This window comes from Pteropus vampyrus, unplaced genomic scaffold, assembly GCF_000151845.1.
Source record: "Pteropus vampyrus isolate Shadow unplaced genomic scaffold, Pvam_2.0 Scaffold302, whole genome shotgun sequence".
NCBI lineage: Eukaryota > Metazoa > Chordata > Mammalia > Chiroptera > Pteropodidae > Pteropus > Pteropus vampyrus.
Genome location: NW_011889083.1, coordinates 4,091,591 through 4,109,437, shown reverse-complemented (window position 1 = coordinate 4,109,437; position 17,847 = coordinate 4,091,591). Strand labels below are relative to the sequence as shown.

Sequence of the window (17,847 nt, the reverse complement as noted above, 5' to 3'; positions counted from 1 at the left end):
TCATAGTTCTATAGTTTATTACTAATTTGAGATTTGGGGGTTTTTAGAAAAGGATTAAAAAATACACTGGTATGAGATTTAAATGCACACTTCTTATTTTTTTAAAGAATGTACTTCTAATAATCGACTATAAAAATATTGAATCTTTTTTCCAGAGTGTTCCATCCATTGACATATGGACCCAGACACTGAAACAAGTAGTCATTGTGTTTCTTAGTTGTACATATTTCTATCAGAACTCTGGGACGATTCTGATTGGACAATCAGATAGGAAGACTCAGAAGCATAATTGTAATTCTACCTAGGGCAAGTTCACAGTTTATTCTGCATTGTCACTGTGTTGTTCACTTTCTTCTGATGAAATTGTGGCTATAGAACAGTCTCTAAAAGGAAACTCCTCCTATAGGAGTCTGCCCAGAGTTGGGGCTCTAGACTACATCATGCTAAGTGAATCATCTCTGGGAAAACATCTGCGCTTGGTGAAAGTGTTGGCAGTGCTAGGTAGCCCCTGTCCAATATACTGTCAATGATTTATAATTCCTTTCTAAAACTTTGGATTTCACATCAACCTCGGATAAACTTAAGTACTGGTTCATGTACAGCAAACTTAAATGAAAGCAGAATGAGATGCAGAACCCTGGAGGTGGGCCAAAAAGAAATGGAATATTTTGTATTCTTTCTTTCTATGACATTGTTTACTTTTGTTCTCCCTGAGATCTAAGGATGTTTGCAGCCAGGTGAGACGTGTAACCTCTCAAAACATTAGAGGATGACTGTATAGTGTCATGGTTAGAAGTTCCTAATCCAGAGGTAGCCTAGAAACTCACACTAACTAGCTCACATCAGTCTTGGATGACTGGTTGCAAGCTAGAACTACCCCTACTCCTATATCACTGGGTCTAGAAAACGACATCACATTTTAATTCAGTAGTTGTGAAGGCAATTTAATCCTCTTCCCTCTACCAACTGCTTCTAAACACCTTGCCAGTGCCTCCCTCAAAACAAAACAAAACAAAACAAAACAACATTAGTGACTGCATCTACTCCCAAACTTTGAAAAGCCAGGCATTAGGCCTGCTCCCATATAATCAGGTTAATGCAATCAGTCAAAAGTTATAGTCTGAATAATTTTAGACTAAATTAATGAAAATATTAACATATAAGCCACTGGCCCAAGAAATCAACATCTCAAATTCCCAAACAAATATTTATGCTAACATTTCAAGTCTAACCCTTTTTGTTTGTTTATTTTTATAATTTTATGTTTTACACAGACCAAATCCTAAGTAATATACCTGGTCAAGACTATAGAGATCTCAAAAATGGCACATGCTCTGTTTAAAAGAGAGGAAGGAAGGATGGTGTGGTTGAGGGACAGAAGATGTTATCTGGAAAATCTTTCCATTTTAGCTTCATTGCTACCAATCCAAACTCTCCTCCCTCACAGTAATTCATCCCTACTTTCTCACCTCCCAATTTCTACTGGCTTCAATTCCACACTTCCCCTGAAATCATTCTCCAAAGGCAGTAATAGTTCCCACTATTTCACTGACAGTCAAAGCTGAATTCTTATTATGATCTATAATGTCATATTGTCAAACCTCTTGATGCTCAAAGTGAGACCTGAAGATAAACAGCATCACATCATCTGGGGGCTCATTAGAAATGGAGAACCCCAGGTTCCATCCCAGACTGCTGAAGCAGATTGTACGGAGAACCCCAGGTAACCGAGAACCCCAGGTAACTGAGATGAACATTAAAGTTTGAGAGGCATCATGTTAGCTTCTCCCTTCCTCACCTTCTCCACATACCTAGAACAGTGCATGGCACATATCGGATGCTCAATAAATGTTTATTTGGGAAACCAAATTGCCAAATCTGACAGCCACTTTGTAATCCTCACCTCGTTTAACCTCTCTTAGTTATCTGAACAGTGACCACCACTTAATTCTTCAACGACCCTTCCTTTCTGGGATTCCTTCCTACAGTTCCAGCTTTACCTTCTCAGTCTGATTTGGTGGATTATTATTATTATTCTATCACTTAAGTGTTGTCATTGCCAAAGGTTGTGTCACATTGTCTTCTTTATGTCTATATTCTTTTCCTCGTGAATCCATCTTTTTTCATAGTTTTCACTAATATGTATTCAGGATTCCCTAGTCTTCATCTCCAGCCCAAACCTGTACCCACTCACTCCAACTACATGTTTATATATCTAGTATCCATGTTTATATATCTAGTATTTCACTACCACACAGAGTTCAAACTTGAAGAATCAAAATGGTAGATATTCTCCCTGCCCTGCCTCTCACAAGTCCCCTCCCCTTTACCATCACATACTCTTTAATCATGTAGGTTGGTGCCATGATCTTATCACCAATATGATCTTATCACCAATACCCTACACTCTCCTTCATGCCCTACAAGTCAAACCAATTGCCAAGTCCTAATTCCGATATCTAGATTTATTGGATTCATCCTCATGGGATTTTTGAAATGAATCTGAGGTAGAGAATTATTCCCTTTCCAGGGTCTGAAGATATAAGTTGTAAATTTTCTTCTCATCTGAGGTCATGTGTTTTAATGTGGTTAGAGAAACACAGTCCTCAGCATGATACTCTAGCCAAGACCTGGAGAAATCTAGAGATAAAGAGAGTGTCTCAATAAAGATGCTCTAAATGACATCTGCCTCCTCCTTCCTGGAGCTTTCTCTTATGTTGTCTTTCAATGACTTATCCTTTTTTCACTTAAACCATTGTCCTTCTGTAATCTGCAAATAGAGACAGACTCATGAACTTTAGCTATCTGAGAGGACACAGCAGAAACTACCATGTTCAAAGGCCTGTGATTACGGATTGGTTTGCTTGGGGGTGCTGGCACATAGCAGTCTGGATACATATAAACCCATTCTCAGAAGGTGTCAGGGACTTCACAAACTTATCAGATAGTCCCAGCAGAAAGGATATTTTCCCATTAAAAAATTATACTTACTATCTAATAAATTTTAACTCCTAAAGATTAACCATTTATCAACTGTTAAAGATAATATCTGGTTAGTGGGCCTTCACAAAAATATTATTTAGAGAGGAGAACATGACATTAGGTATTCTTTTGTGTGCAAGAGCTGTTAGTAAGTCCAATGTGTCTATTTTTCACCAAATATACAGTCTGCTCTCTTAAAATCAATATGGCTCCATAATAAGGTTCAGTCATTCCTCTTTCTCTCTTAGGATGCCACTCACAGTGCACAGAGACAGCCTTGTCTAATAGAAAGAAAGCATGCAATTGTTGATAAATATATAAAAATATCTATCAACTAATCACTCTTTCACATGTGAGTTGATTCTCTCTAGGCCATTCCTCTGCACATAGATAAGTTGAGAAAGAGTTAAAATTTGGGAGTCTGAAAACCAGTGTTCGGATTTCATTGAACCCTATGAAGATGCCAGGAGTGGCTGATATCTGGGCATGACAGCATGACTGTCTGTTCTCCTATTAAGAGAAATGGATATGGCGTAGCCCCTCTACCCCAGGCATGAGGAAACACATGCAACCCAGGGTTCTAGGTTTTATTAGAGCTATGTATCATGTCTTTAAATGGGCAACTATAGACCTGTACAAAATGAAAGTTGGTGAGGGAGGAACAGAGAGCAAGGGGCGGGAGCCCAGCTTCAGAGGACACGGCCTTTAAGACTTTCCTGCCCAATCAATCTAATGCCACTCAAGCTTGAGCTAAGAGGGCTCCTTTCAGGTCTCTGTGACCTTTATGACACACTAACCCTCCAGTTCCTATTTGAGCAAAATAATATTCAGCCTCATTTCCGTATAGTCTATCTCCCCTCATGGCATTCTACCTATCTTCTTCATTTAACAAATGTTTATTGAGATTCTACCCTGGAACTACTCTAAGTATCTTTAATATAAGAGAGAAAGAAATCAAGTTGAGTGTCTATATGTCATGTAGGGAATAAGTATTATCTTATTTAATTCTCTAGATCATTTTATAAAGTAGGCCTTAGGATTCTGTTTTACCTATGAGAAAAGTGCAGCTCAGAAAGGGTAGAACTAAAATTTCTGGTGGTTCTGCGAGCCTAAGTTTTGTCACCAATACCAAGCTAAATTTTAAGGGTAAGAGAGTGTCCATACTGACTTGACAGCAAGTGGGTGGATTACTTCTCTTCCATTACTTCCATAACTGGGATATTGTGGAAATGAGATAAGAATGGGAAAGCCCAGTCCACCATAAACCATTAGACTCTTTTGTGAAGTCTCCTGGAAAGCAAGCTGGAGCTGAGGGTTATGATTCTGGGACATGAATCATTTCCCTTGGGAAACATAGGTGTCTGTGTCCATTCCTGCTCCAGAACACGGTATAATTTACAATACAAAATTTTAAAAAGTTAGTCCCTAAAACTTCTAAAACTTTGTCCTTAATAGAAGCTCTATTGTGAAAGGTGCCTTGTCCAGGCTGAATGCCCTCTGAGTTTGAGAAAATGCAGGAATTTAATTACTGCCTAAATCTTTCTTATTTGGGCAAGCTTGAATGGGTTCTCCATGGCTGGGCTCCTTCTTTTGGGAGGCTTTAACCTTGATGGATATCTACCCAGCACCTTTCCAATCAACACTGTGATTATTTAACATTTTAAAAATAAAAGGTGTTTTATTCTGGCTTTCCGATGCAGCCATCTGATAAGACCAGAATCTGGATAATCCAGGCTAACTGGATTATTTTTGCCTTAATTGCCTGGCCTATATGAAGATAATTTTCTCAATTCTCCACTTCATTTTTCATGTGTAGATGAAATCTGACTGTAGTTGCTCAGGCACTGTTAATCAAGTTAACAAGCAACTAAGACTCTGCAATGCATTGGTATGTCAGGCTCAAACTTGATTTTACTTAGAGCCTTTATACATATGCGCCTGTTGGTGTGCCTCTTTGAAATGTGCTGTACAGAGAGACACCACATGTAATCTTATATGTTTATGCTCTAAAATATAGCTAATATTAGAGGAGCTTAAGAAGTAGGCAGAATGAATATTTTTTATTTGGTATTTCAAATGGTAAATAAGTGGAGCATATGTTTCTTTAGACGGTATCTTGGAAACTGAAGCAACATGTAGAATCAATGTTTTCAAGTATCATGTGAAACTTCAAGGGAAAAAAATAAATGCATTGTATGGTTTCTTAATCCATGTAGGAATAAAATTATAAATTAAGCATATACTGATATTTCATTATAAAACCATACCTTTTAAACAAGGATTTCAAAACCCTTTTTGGCATTACCTAAGACTGCAGGATTAATTTCCTGTATCAGGCGGAATATAAGCAAAGACAACACTTACCTTCTTGCTTGGAATCTGGCAAGCTCTGCCTACCTCTGAGCCTTCTTTTTATTTATAGAGCTCACCACAATGTGTGTGTGTGTGTGTGTGTGTGTGTGTGTGTGTGTGTGTGTTGTCTTCCCTTCTAGATTCTAAGCTCTGGGAGAGCAAGGAATGTGACTGTTGGCTCACTACCATATACCCAGTAGCTTGTGCAGCCTGTCACATGCTCAGTGCACGTTTGTTGAGTAAATAAATGATTGAATGAAGAATCAATCTAAAGTCTTTTAGCTGTAGGCAGTCTGAACGAGGAAGAAAACTCATCTCTTTTCAGAGCTTTGCCTGCACACTATCATCCTACAAGCCACATTTGTCCATATATTTGTATAAAGAAAAACCAAGAGTAGCTAAGGGTCAGGTGATTTGGATCTTTGCTGTTTCTGAATGATGTACTGGTAAATGACTTGTAAATGATTGTAGGCATGAAAGAGTAACAAGTTATCTGGAATTGACAGGTTATTTCTTTGGGAAAGAAACTTTTCTCCTAAGAGTTCTTTGTAATAGAGACTTAGAATATTTTTGTGACTTTGTATATTTCAGTAGAAAAACTATTCATAATGAGTCACACTTTTATAGATGAGGTAGAACAGAGACTTAAACTCCCACACCTCAAGTGTCTTTCTTACTGAGTATGAAAAAGCTGTGAAATAACATTGGGCTCATTTGGCATAAAAAAATTAAAGGGAGAGGAAGTTTGCTTTTCTTGGCATCTCCTAATCCAGTCAGAAGGCTCATCCTTTTGTATACATCATTTCATTTCCTTCTCACAAAAATTTTGTTAGATGTATATTAGCACAGTCATGTGCCGCATAACAATGTTTCAGTTAACAATGAACTACATATAATGGTGGTCCCATAAGATTTTGATGGAGCTGAGAAATTCCTATCATCTTAGCTTTACATCATAGTGTGATGCATTACGTTTCTCTACATATACATTTAGTAGATAATATTTGAAAGTGATAATAAATAGCTATGTTATTGGTTTATGCATATTCTATACTATACTTTTTATCATTATTTTAGAGTGTTCCCTTTCTACTTATTAAAAAATGGTTTCTGGAAAACAATATGCCATGTTACAGCTGCAGCAGCCTCATACATCTCGTGTTTAAAGTGTGTCTCTTGATTGCATCATTTCTCTTGTGCTTAATTTAATCTCATGTTGTTTTGTTCATCGTGGCCCCTAAGCATAAAAAGTCCACTGCTAATGTCACCAGTAAGACCTCATGTTGAGTGATTGACCTGGAAACAAAATTAAAAGTGATGAAGGACTATGTAGATGGGAAACCGGTGATGGTTAGTGCTCACCAGTCAGACATGTCCCGTTCTACCATACCTATGATCTTGAAGAATAAGAACAAAGTGATGGAAGCTAAATAAATTGATTATGGAAGAAAATTACTCACTAGAGCAAATATTCAATATGAATGAAAACTTCCTCTTCTGGAGATGGATGCCTGTAAGGACTTTCATCCATAAGGAGGCCAAGTCGATACCACGTTTTAAGGCTTTTAAGGACAGGATAACAGTTTTCCTTGGGCGCAACATTGCACGCTATACATGGAAACTCTTTTGGTCTGGCACAGTGAGAAACCCTGGGCCCTCAAGAGTATCAATAAGCACACACTGCCAGTGTACTACAGGAGAAATGAGCAGTCATGGATGACCCAGCTTTTCTTACAAGTTGTTCACCTGAATCGGTATGCTAATGAAATGGAGACGTACTGTTTGGAAATAATACTTCTCAAATTTTGCTTATTGTTGGTAATGCTCCTGAACATCCTCCTTTTATTGGTGATCTTCATCCCAATATCAAAGTGGTGTTTCTTCCTCCAAACACCACCTCTTTGATCTAACAAATGGATCAAGGAGTTACAGCAGCTTTTAAGGCCTACCGACTAAGGAGGACCTGTGCTCAGGCTGTTGCTGCAACTGAGAGATACTTCGAAGATACTAATGCAATGCTAGAAGGATTACAACATCTATGACTGCATCAAGAATCTTGCTTGGGCTTGGGGTGATATCACCAAGGAGTGTATGAATAGCATCTAGAGGACACCAAAGAGATTCATCCATGACTTCAAAGGATTTGCCAAGGATAAGAAGGTTGCAAATATCAACAAAGCTATGGTTGAGAATGCAAGTACTTTTATTCTAGGTGTGGATAAGAATGACTTTGATGAACTTTTAGAGATGGTTCCAGAAGAACTGACTAATTAGGAATTGTTGGAATTGGAACAGGAAAGCATAACTAAAGAAGAGGCAAGAGAAAAGGATACTGCAGAAAAAGAAAAAAAGAACCTCCAGAAAAACTCATCGCAAGTGGTTTAGTGAAGGGTTTAAGAAGCTTTTGCAGACATCAACAAGTTCCTTTAAACATTTGAAAATATGGACTTTAACACCAAAAGGTTTTCATTAGTAGACAGGATTGTTCATGGTACATTATTTACTTTCAAGCGAATCTGTGATGGAAAAAACAAACAAACAAACAAACAAACAAACCAGGAAAACCACCTTGCACATATTTCTGAAAAGAGTGACACCTTCTCAAGAACAGCCTCAGGCAAGTTCTTCAGGAGGTATTCCAGAAGAAGACATTGTTATCATAGAGGATGACAGCTCCATATTTGTTATTGCCACTGGAGATCTTCTAGTGATACAAGATATGGAGGTGAGAAATAGTTGTATTGATGATCCTGACCCTCTGTGGGCCTAGGCTAATTAGTGTGTGTCTTAGTTTTTAACAAAAAAAATTTAAATTAAAGAAAATTAAAAATAAAAAGTTTATAGAAAAAGAATACATAGAATAAAAATATTTTTGTACAGCTATATGTTTGAAGCTAAGTGTTATAACAAAAGACTCAAAAAATTAAAGAATTTTTAAAGTTTATACAGTAAAAGTTACAGTAAGCTAAGGTTAATGTATTATTAAAGAAAAATATTTATAAATTTAGTGTAGTCTAAGTGTACAGTGTTTATAAAGTCTATAGTAATGTACAATAATGTCCTAGGCTTTTTCATTCACTGACACACAGAGCAATGTCCAGTTTTGCAAGCTCCATTCATGATATCTTTTATACCATATTTTTAGTGGATCTTTTCTATGTTTAGGTATGTTTAGATACACAAATACTTACCATTGTGTGACTATTGCCTACAGTATCCAATAGAGTAACACGCTACACAGGTTTGTAGCTAGGAACAACAGGCTATACCATACAGCCTATGAGTATAGTAGGCTATACCAAAATTGACTAATGATGCATTTCTCCAAACATATCTCTATCATTAAGCAATGCATATTGTACTTTAAATTTACAGATGGGCAAACTGAGTGAATTGACTTGGCAAAGTTACAAAACTAATAATGGTGGAGAAAATATTTATATCCAGGTCTGGTTTGTCTTCTGTGCTTGTGATTCATATTAAAATGCAAAAGAAATGAGACTGTTAATCATTATTAAAAAAAAATGCTATACATTATAAATAGACAGACAGAGAGAGAGAGAGAGAGAGAGAGAGAGAGGAAGGAAAGAGAAACACTTACCTTTTATCTTCTCTATATAATTTGTGCTTCCCTTTTCAGCCATGATGGCCCCTGGAAGGGCATAAAAGGAGTGTTACAATAACAAAAGTATAAAAATAATCACTGGCTCTGAGCTCTTAGCTAATGAGGTAATGCAGCACAGAGCTCCTATGTCCTTTCCTTCCCCCGCTAGGTTCTCTGAGTCCTCACATTCTCTTTGGTGTTCATTAACACTCTCCCATGGCCACCAAAGCAGTGCTCTACCAGTTCTGTTGCTCCTGGCAGTGAGCCTGGACACTGAATAGGAGATGGGCAGGGTAAATTTTAAAAATGTAGTGGTAGGCACCTGGGCAGAGACAAATGAAAGACAAAAATTCTAGTAGGAAATGTTGGAGCTTTTGCTGTGATGTGATTGATATCAGATCTCCTCTTTTATACTCTATTTATGAAAAAACCTCACTATAGTTTGTAAGTGGATTATTTATGGCAAAAACAGCAAATTCATCCATGACTTCAAAGTGAGATAGATTATGTAAATTAATGTAGCAGTATAAAACAATGGAGAGTAGTAGTGACTGTAGCAAAATGAAGTGTTCAGGGCAAAATTTATTCATGCATATCAAAAAATATGGGACAACATTTGTCCTATAGGCCATTGCTTCTTACTTTAGCTTAAAGAAAACTCAGAAAAGTACTGAACATGGTTGCCAGGTGGAAGGGAGGTGATCATAAAGATAGTGAGTGAGACAGATCTTGGGCAAAGAGAGAAAGAAAAGCCAAGGAAAACCAGAGTATCACATGAATAAGCTCCTAGGAAAGGAAGGTAAGACCTCAAGAAACAGATGCTGGTCACTAAACTGCTTTATTTGAGACACAGAAACAAATTTATTTCATTTTTGAAAGAGAGGGATGGAGAAAATCACCCCTGAGCTACCCAAATCATCAGTAAAATCTGCCAAGCTCACCCAATTGCCACTGTGGGTGGGTTTCCTGTGGAGTGAGCAAAGATCTGAGTATGGTGTACGGGGTAATGTCATGCAGCATCCACAGGGGCTCTGAACTTTGCAGAAATCAAATGGGAGGGTTTTAGATCTTCCTAACTTGTGGGATTGGCTGAGGTCCAAGCCAATTATAGTTACATCTCCAAGGTGAATAGCGACATAGTCAACATCTGGGTTACATTTATGATTCCAATGTTCCAAGAAGATGGAAGAATAAGTTATTCAGGTGCTGAGTGAGGGAAACCCTTGGAGGGGAACCTGTGCAATGAACTTAAAAGCATTTTCCCTTTCTACCAACCAGCCAGTCAGCAGGGGAAGCTCAGGTCCCGTTGACTCTGCACCATCTCAGGGAGTGTGCCCTTCCTTGGGGCTTTTAGGTGGCTGGGGATTTGCCACACTGGCTGGTGGGTGCAAGGCACCCTGAACCAGGATGCCTGGAAAATGAAAGGGAGCAGTAGAAAATCTAAATGAGCCTGGAGTTGCCCTCGGGAACTCAAATCAGCTAGGTGTAAGAATCATTTGCCATGGCTCTGTGGTGGAATCCAGAAGACAGCACTTTAGGAGAGCAGAGGGTCAGAGGAGGGAGACAGTGAGAGGGAGCGAGAAAGATAGAGTAATGAGTTGGGTGACACTGGGGCTTAGTGCTCTATTCTTGCTCTTTCTTGCATGCCTCCAGAGGCCAAGTTCCCTCTCTCCTTGTACCCACAGCCATGAGACAGCTCCTGCAAATCAGAGCTTCTTGGCTGAAAAGGAGTTCTACGTTCTCCAGCTGCTCCCACTCAGGGGTCAGGTCAGTTGAGGGGAGCATGCACGGACAAAAGAAACTTTATTTTTGTTTTGGACTATAGTTTTCAAATGCAGCCAATACCGTATTTCAATTCCCACCGTTTTTCAAAGTGGTGAGAATCCTTTCAGGGAAAGACCGTCTTAACTGGCGAAAGACATAGATACTCTCGAAAGACATACATACACACTGATAAAGGTCCTAATTTCTGCATTCTCTGCTGTAGTTCAAAGACATTTGAAATGTTGAGAGGACTGGTTATGTTGTCTGCAAAGAGTCTATTTGCATGCCAGACTGAGGAGGCTCCAGGGAAATAACTCACTCTAAGTGTGGACAGCATGCAGCAGGAAGGCTTGGTCCAATAGATAGTAAAGCTTCACTGGGGGTTTGGGGGCATTGTTTGTATTTACATCATGAGACCCTTTACTAACTTAAGTTTGGGAACAAAGAAGAGGTATTAGTCCTTAAGGGAAAAGTTCCTAAGCAAATCTGAGCAATTTTCTAAAAGAAAATTGGTAAGATACTCATACATAAAGAACAACATATGAAGAGCCTGTGATCAACTATGTGATTCAAAGAGCAATAGAATCCTTCCCCCCAAATAGATGTGGGATGTACTGTGACTTCAGAATAGTAGACTGAAGGCATCACCTCGCAGTAGGCAGCCCTATGATGGGCAACTGAATCAAAGGTGACAGTCCTGCATTTACACAAGGGACCAGCACAAAACAGGAAGAAAATGGTGGCTATCATGTTGGGCTTTAAAGAGGACATGTGTTAAGTGTGCACCTGGCATGCAACTATCCCTCTTGCCTGGGCAAGAGGAAGGAATACTGCATCCCCTTGAACGTGGTAATTATTCTCTGGGAATGCAAACAGTAAGGTTGATTATGTAAAGTGCAGCTACCTCTGGCCACCTTCCTTGTTGCCTAAAGAAAGTTTGTATGAAGTGTGAATGAAGCCCAGCTGAAAGATGGAAACAGACTCAGCAGGCATTTTTGTGAGCTCCTGTATCTTGCCTTGCCTGCAGCTTGCTTACATACTTCTGGACTTCTCAGTAAACAAAACACCCCTTCATCTCCCTTAAAATTTAACTTATAGCAATTTGAGTTGGAATTTTGTCACTTGTAGCTGGAAGTTTATCAGTACACATGAAATATCCCCTTGGAATTTCCCAGTAATTAATTGGGGACTACTGTGAAGGGAGATGGAAGAGCTGCAGCGGTAAGTGAAGGCAAGAATAGTCATTATGAAATGCACACATGGCCATGCAAAAAAATGCAGAGAAGCATGAGAAGTTTATTCTCAGGTTTATCTTCTATCTTTGCAATTGCTAATCCTTCATTCTCCTCTATTTCTTTCATTATTGTTATTGTTGAGGTTCTAACTCCTGGATCCTCAGAACTTGATCTGATTTGGAAACAGGATTGTAGCCAATGTACGTGAGTTAAGATGAGGTCATACTGGAGTAGAGTGGGCTTCTAAGCCAATATGACTAATAAGGCCCTTAGAAAGAGAAGATACAGACGAAGGGAGAATGCTGTATGACTACAGTAGCATAGGTTGGAGTGAAGCTGCTGCAAGACAAGAAACGCCAAAGACTGACAGACACCACCAGCAGTTAGGGAGAGGCAAGGAAATATATTCCACTAAAGATTTCAGAGGGATCATGGTCCTGCCGAGACCTTGATTTTGGACTCCTAGCCTCCAGAACTGTGAGGCAATAGATTTCAGTTTGTGGCAGCCCTAGGAAACTAATGTAAATATCTTCATGTCTTCCACTTCATCCAATTTGATGCCAAAAAAAAAAAAAAAAAAATCTGTTTTATAATCTTAATCATTTTGAGGACTCTCTATATTAAAATTTCCTGGGATATTTGCATTTGAAAAGAGAACTGATGAGAGATAGCAATAAATGAATCTATAATGGTGGAATTTTTGACATGGAGGAAGGCAATCTCAGAGCCCCGTAAGTCTGTAATTGCCCATTTATTCCAATATTGAGTTTAAGGGTGACTTTGAGATTTTTAGAGATGTCTTAGGAGCCATGCAGAAAAGGGGGTGGGTGACAAGAGAAAGGCTAGGGATCTGGACTCTGAGATCCTACCCCCAACTGCAACCAGAGTAGCTCTTTTAAGTTTTGGGATTCCATATAAGATTTCATTTGGAAAAAGGGTTTTTGTGTTAAAATAGATAGTTAAGGCAAGCCTTATTTTTTCCCTTTGCCACTTCTGCAAAATGTGCCCACTTACATATATGCTTACCTCTAAAGCAGAGAGCTGTTAGTTTCTACTAAGAATCTAAGGTGAGGAAATAGAGACACACAGGATACTCCAACATTATTCCTCCTCTTTTGTTTTTAGCTAATGTGATGGGCATAAAGGGAAAGATTACCTGCTTTTTCTTTATTCTAGTATTTTTAAAACTGAGAATCAAGATCTTCATGATCCAAAATCTGCTAGAAGACTGATTGTTTTAAGTAAAAGTCAAAATATCTAGTTTATTCAAGTTGTTGATTTATTAGCTGTCTTTCTTATTTATTTTTTTTGCCATTGGGTGAACAGGGTAGGCTATCAGGTTGTATTATTTGCATTCATGTGATTGAGGCAGAAACAGTACTTGAATACAAAAAAATTGTAATGGATGCTGGAGGAATATATGTGGGAGAGTGGCTTGAAATTCTCTGCAATTGCAGAAATATAATAATTCTTACACATTTGTGTCCTGTTATACTTTCACGTGCATTATCTTATTGGATACTTATACAAATCCTGGGAGGTATGCAGCCTGGTTTTCCTATCACCATCCCATGGATGGGCTCAGAGCCTGTGGAGGCTCAGAGAATTGTATAGGGCCTGAGGTCAATTAACGTGGGGAATTGAAGCTGGGACCACCATTCTTCCATCCCGAGACCCTTACTCTGTATGGTAAGTGGTGCGTTTCTTTTCTTTAAAAAAGAAAACAAAACGGGTGAGGTAGGTTGAGAAATCTTAAAATAAATGCCTAAAAAGGACCTTCAGGCCTACTTTATCTCCACGCTTTACCATAAAAGCTTATGTCAGTGTGCTTTTCTCAAGTCTTTGAGATAAGCAACAAGTCCCAGGAAACAAATAGTGAACACCACCATAAATTTCGTTAAAAAAAATTCTCCAGTTAAGCATTTGAATCTCAAAACGCTCTTGAAATCATAATAGCTAATCATTCATCCACCCACTCTCTTCCTTCAGTCAAGAGGCTCAGCGAGTCAACACAAGTGCACCCTGAGCTCCCAGGCACTGCTGGCGGCGGGCAGGTGGGTAGATGCTCAGTTTATCCCAGGAGAATGGATTTTGGAATGTCAGTTTTTTCTTTCTTTCTTTCTTTCTTTTTATTCCTTTGCCCTCCCACCACCCATTGGAGCTCATTTTTTAAGTTCCCAGCCTAGGCTGGGTACATTGAGAGGGAACAGATGTAGGCTTGCTGGGTGGAGGGAAATAATTTTTACTAGTATAGGCCGCTAAAAATAAATCAGGGACAGAGACACTTTAGCTCAGGGTAAAGCAAGCACCACGATGGAGTCCAGGCTGCAAGCCCGGGGTCTTTGTTTTGTGTCCTTTATAAAATCGCCCATAGGGAAGGCAAGCTGTGTACTGGGAGTTCCTACTTCCCAAATTTGGCCCCAAAGGCAGATGAGTCCGACAGAGAGGAAAACCCTGAGTTTCCAAAAGCATCCTTTTGTGAGAGGAGTTTCAGGGTTGGCCAGGGGAAATGTAAAAGTAGAGGGGGAGCCAATAAGGGGTGTGCTCAGAGAGGCCTTAAAAGAAAAAAAGAGACTTAAACTGTGAGCGAGAGAAAAGGGAGCGGTGAGGCGGGGTGGGAGGCGACAGGAGCAGGAAGAACGCAGACCCCGCGTGCGGGCCGCTGGTGTGGTGGCCGGCGGGGGCGTCCCGGCGGTGCAACGAGCGCAGGCCGAGAGGGCGGCCGTGACATCACGCCCCGGCCCCCTTCCCTCGCCGGGTGGGTGGGGCCTCGGCGCGCCGAGCGGGCGCGGGGTCAAGGAGGGGGAAGAGGAGGAGCAGGCATGAATGTGTCTGCGTGAGGACCTGGGAGAGGCGAAGGAGGCAGAGGGGGGCAGGGAGCGCGCGCGTGGCCTTCGGCGCCCGGGGTTCCCCCAGCACCGACCTCAGCCGGCGCCGCGCCGCCTCCTTGTCAGCACTGGCCACATCGCAGCTGGGACCCGCTCTGGGCACGGGGACCCAGTGCGGCCTGGAAGGAGCGAGAAAGCAAAAGTAAGTCAAGCTGCACTCCCAAGTTTTCCCAACTTCGCCCCCTGCGGCGGCAGGGGTCTAGCTGCTCGGCGCGTCCCTACGGCGTGGAGTGGAGTAGCAGAAAGAAAAGAGACTGGGCGGAGGCGGGGGCGGAGGAAGAGGGAGCGAGGGTGAGGGGAGCGTCCGGCAACATCTGTTAAAACTTGGGGGAGGAGAAGCGCGGGCAGAAGGAGGAGGAAGAGGAGAGAAGGGAAGGAGAGAGTGCGAGGAGGGACGCGCGGAACCGAGGGACAACTTTTCCACCGCGTGAGTAGCGCGGGCTGCGCTGGGCAGGAGCGGGGGATGGGGGGGCTCCTCCACCCGCGCAGGTCTCCAGGCCGGGATGGGACCTTCTTCCAGAAAGTCGATTGGATGCCAGGAGGGGCATACTGTGGGGACTTTCTTTCTTTCTCTTTTCCCTCCCTCCCGCGGGTGAACCAAATCAGAACTGTCACTCAGGGCCTGTGAGTCAGAAGGGATCGGATTACACGATCCCTGAAACCGATGCCGGAGCTGCACGAGCGGGGAGCGGGCAGGGGCAGCGCCACCGGCGCGCTTGCACACTCGCCGTCGCGCACACTCGGCGCCCCGACTTGCCCTCTTTGCGCGCCCCGCGGGCCCCTGCGCCGCACAATGTCGACGACCCGCGTCCCCTGCGTCCAGCCCCGCAGCTCGCCGTAGCCCGAGCCGCCCGCGCCTCGCAGAGCTGGGAGCCGCTCGCCCGCGTCCCAGACGCGGGTCTATGGGAAGTTCGGGGACTTGACAGCCGCCGCTTGCCGCAGGTACGTCCCGCCCGAAGTTCTTTGTTTCGCGGGCCCGGCACTGGGCAGCCAGTTCCTGCGGCCGCGCCGGCGTTTCCAGGTCGAGAGGGGGTCCCCAATGAAGGGAACGGGAGGAAGTGAAAATGGCTGTGAAAGGCACCCAGATTTAGAGAGCAACTCGTAAGGCGTCAGAGCAAGGCTTTCATTCGCTCATTCCTCCTTGAAGCTCCCTTTCCAAGTGTCTCACCCCTCGGCCAACTGGAGACGGACAGAAGAACTGCACATCCCAGAGGGGTACGAAGTTTGCTACAGCGGCGACGGCACCCCTGTCCCCCACTGCTCACCCAAAGGGTGAAGACGAGCTAGATTAGACTCTCAAAGCTCGGACGCCGGCCAGCGCACTGTTGCGTCCCCCTCGGGTGCAGGGCGCGGCGGGCAGCGGGCGGGTCCGCGCGGGGCTCGCCGCTGCGGGGCTTCCTCCAGCCAACACTTCCCTTCCGAGGGCGGGGGGAGCGAAGTGCACGGAGAGGCGCGCCTCCCCTGTAATAGAGGAAAAGTGAAAGTTGTGTATGATCTGTGTATGATTTGGGATTCCTTCATTTCTTTTCCTTTCCAGGGACAGCACAAACAAACAAAAGAAAAGAAAAGAAAACAAATAAAGAGAAGCTGCAGGGAGTGAGTGCGGGTATGTGGGTAACCGTGGCCCCTACAACAATTTTTTAAGAGGCCGCAGTTTCACAGAGCAGATTTTGTATGAATCACTCTGCAGGGGACAGTTACTTTCTTGAGTTGCAGAGGGAAAATAGGCGGGAGGAGGTGGAGAGGGAGTAAATATTTACTCCGAACTTGGAGACTTTGTGAGTCTTTTCAGCAGATTGCCAGAGGCTAAAGCACCACTGCACACCCGGGCCTTTTATCTTTTCCTGAACTTTGTGCTTGTCTCTGATTGCATCTCCTTCAGGAGATGCCACCCCTAGAGTAGTTGGATCCAGGCTTGCTGACCCTTTGTAGAAAGAGGCTTAAGGAGGCTTCCTCCTCCCACTCTTTCTGCCCCCAATTTCTCATCTCCCTGATTTGCTGTGCCGAATAGATTCTGGCCTTGGGTACAGTGCTTGTGGCCCTCTGCCAGTTTATATGTACGTGTATTTATGTAAAACATTTTCTCCCAGCTCTTTGCCAGCTGTTCCACATTTTACAGCTGCCATTTCAGTTTGAAATGATGGACTGTCCCCATCTCCAAGTAAAAGAGCCCTTAAGTCAGAGGTGTGGGGACACAAAAAATAATTTTTCCTCCTTCTAAGCTCCTTCTAAGTTCTTCCAGCTGGACTAATAAATTAACAGGAGAAAATGTCCAAAATTTATTATGGATGTACATGCGGGGGTGACAAGAATAAGAGACCTGAAGACCCATTGGGCAGTTGAGATTTATATGTGGTTCTGAACAAAGAGGGAAGCAGGGGACTGGGATTTCAAAGGGGAAGCAGGCAATTTACAGGTAGATGAGAAAGAACAAACACGTAGTAAACAAATTGTTGATGGGCCACCCAGAAACGATTGGACACAGAGGGATATCTAATAAACAGGCTTTGCTAGATTTCTCTCTCTCTGACAGTATATAGTTTATAATATGCTAATGTGATGCTCCTGTCCTTTAAGCAGATTTTTCTATCTGAATTCCTTTAGGTAGGCAAGGAGGTGTCCAAAGCTTCTTTCTGAGTCTTTTATTTATTAATAACCAGCTTAAAAGTCAATAGCCCAAAAGGCATATTTTGGGGTGGCAAAACTTAGGTTCCCCTCAGAGGTTGCTGTGGAAAGATGTGGGCAGTGCTGTTAGCCTGACTGGTATTATTAGTTCAAAAAAGCACCTTCTGCTCTCCTTTTGCTTTTTTCCTTCTCCCCAATTTGTCTTTCCAGAGCACTTTGCTGGAAATTCACAATAATTAGGCTTTTCCCCCACATGTGATTTTGTACAGAATTTGGATGAGACCATTTTTTAGATCCCTGAAATATGTGTCTGCTGGAAATAAATTAACTTAAAAAGAGTTGCAGCTTGAGTGGGATGGGCATAGCTGGTGGGGGGCTTCTGCGTTGGCTAACTAAA

General features: G+C 42.1%; 1 protein-coding gene across 2 annotated transcripts in view; it reads left to right on the top strand.

Moving 5' to 3' along the window:
* The first annotated feature begins 14,735 nt into the window (after window positions 1-14,735).
* The window catches only part of GLI3 (GLI family zinc finger 3), a 282,259-nt gene continuing 279,147 nt past the window's right edge, over window positions 14,736-17,847 (top strand). For both annotated transcript variants that reach the window (XM_023521285.1, XM_023521286.1), the window contains exon 1: window positions 14,736-14,967. The gene's annotated coding sequence lies outside the window, so the exon portion shown is untranslated. The remainder of the gene's footprint in view (window positions 14,968-17,847) is intronic.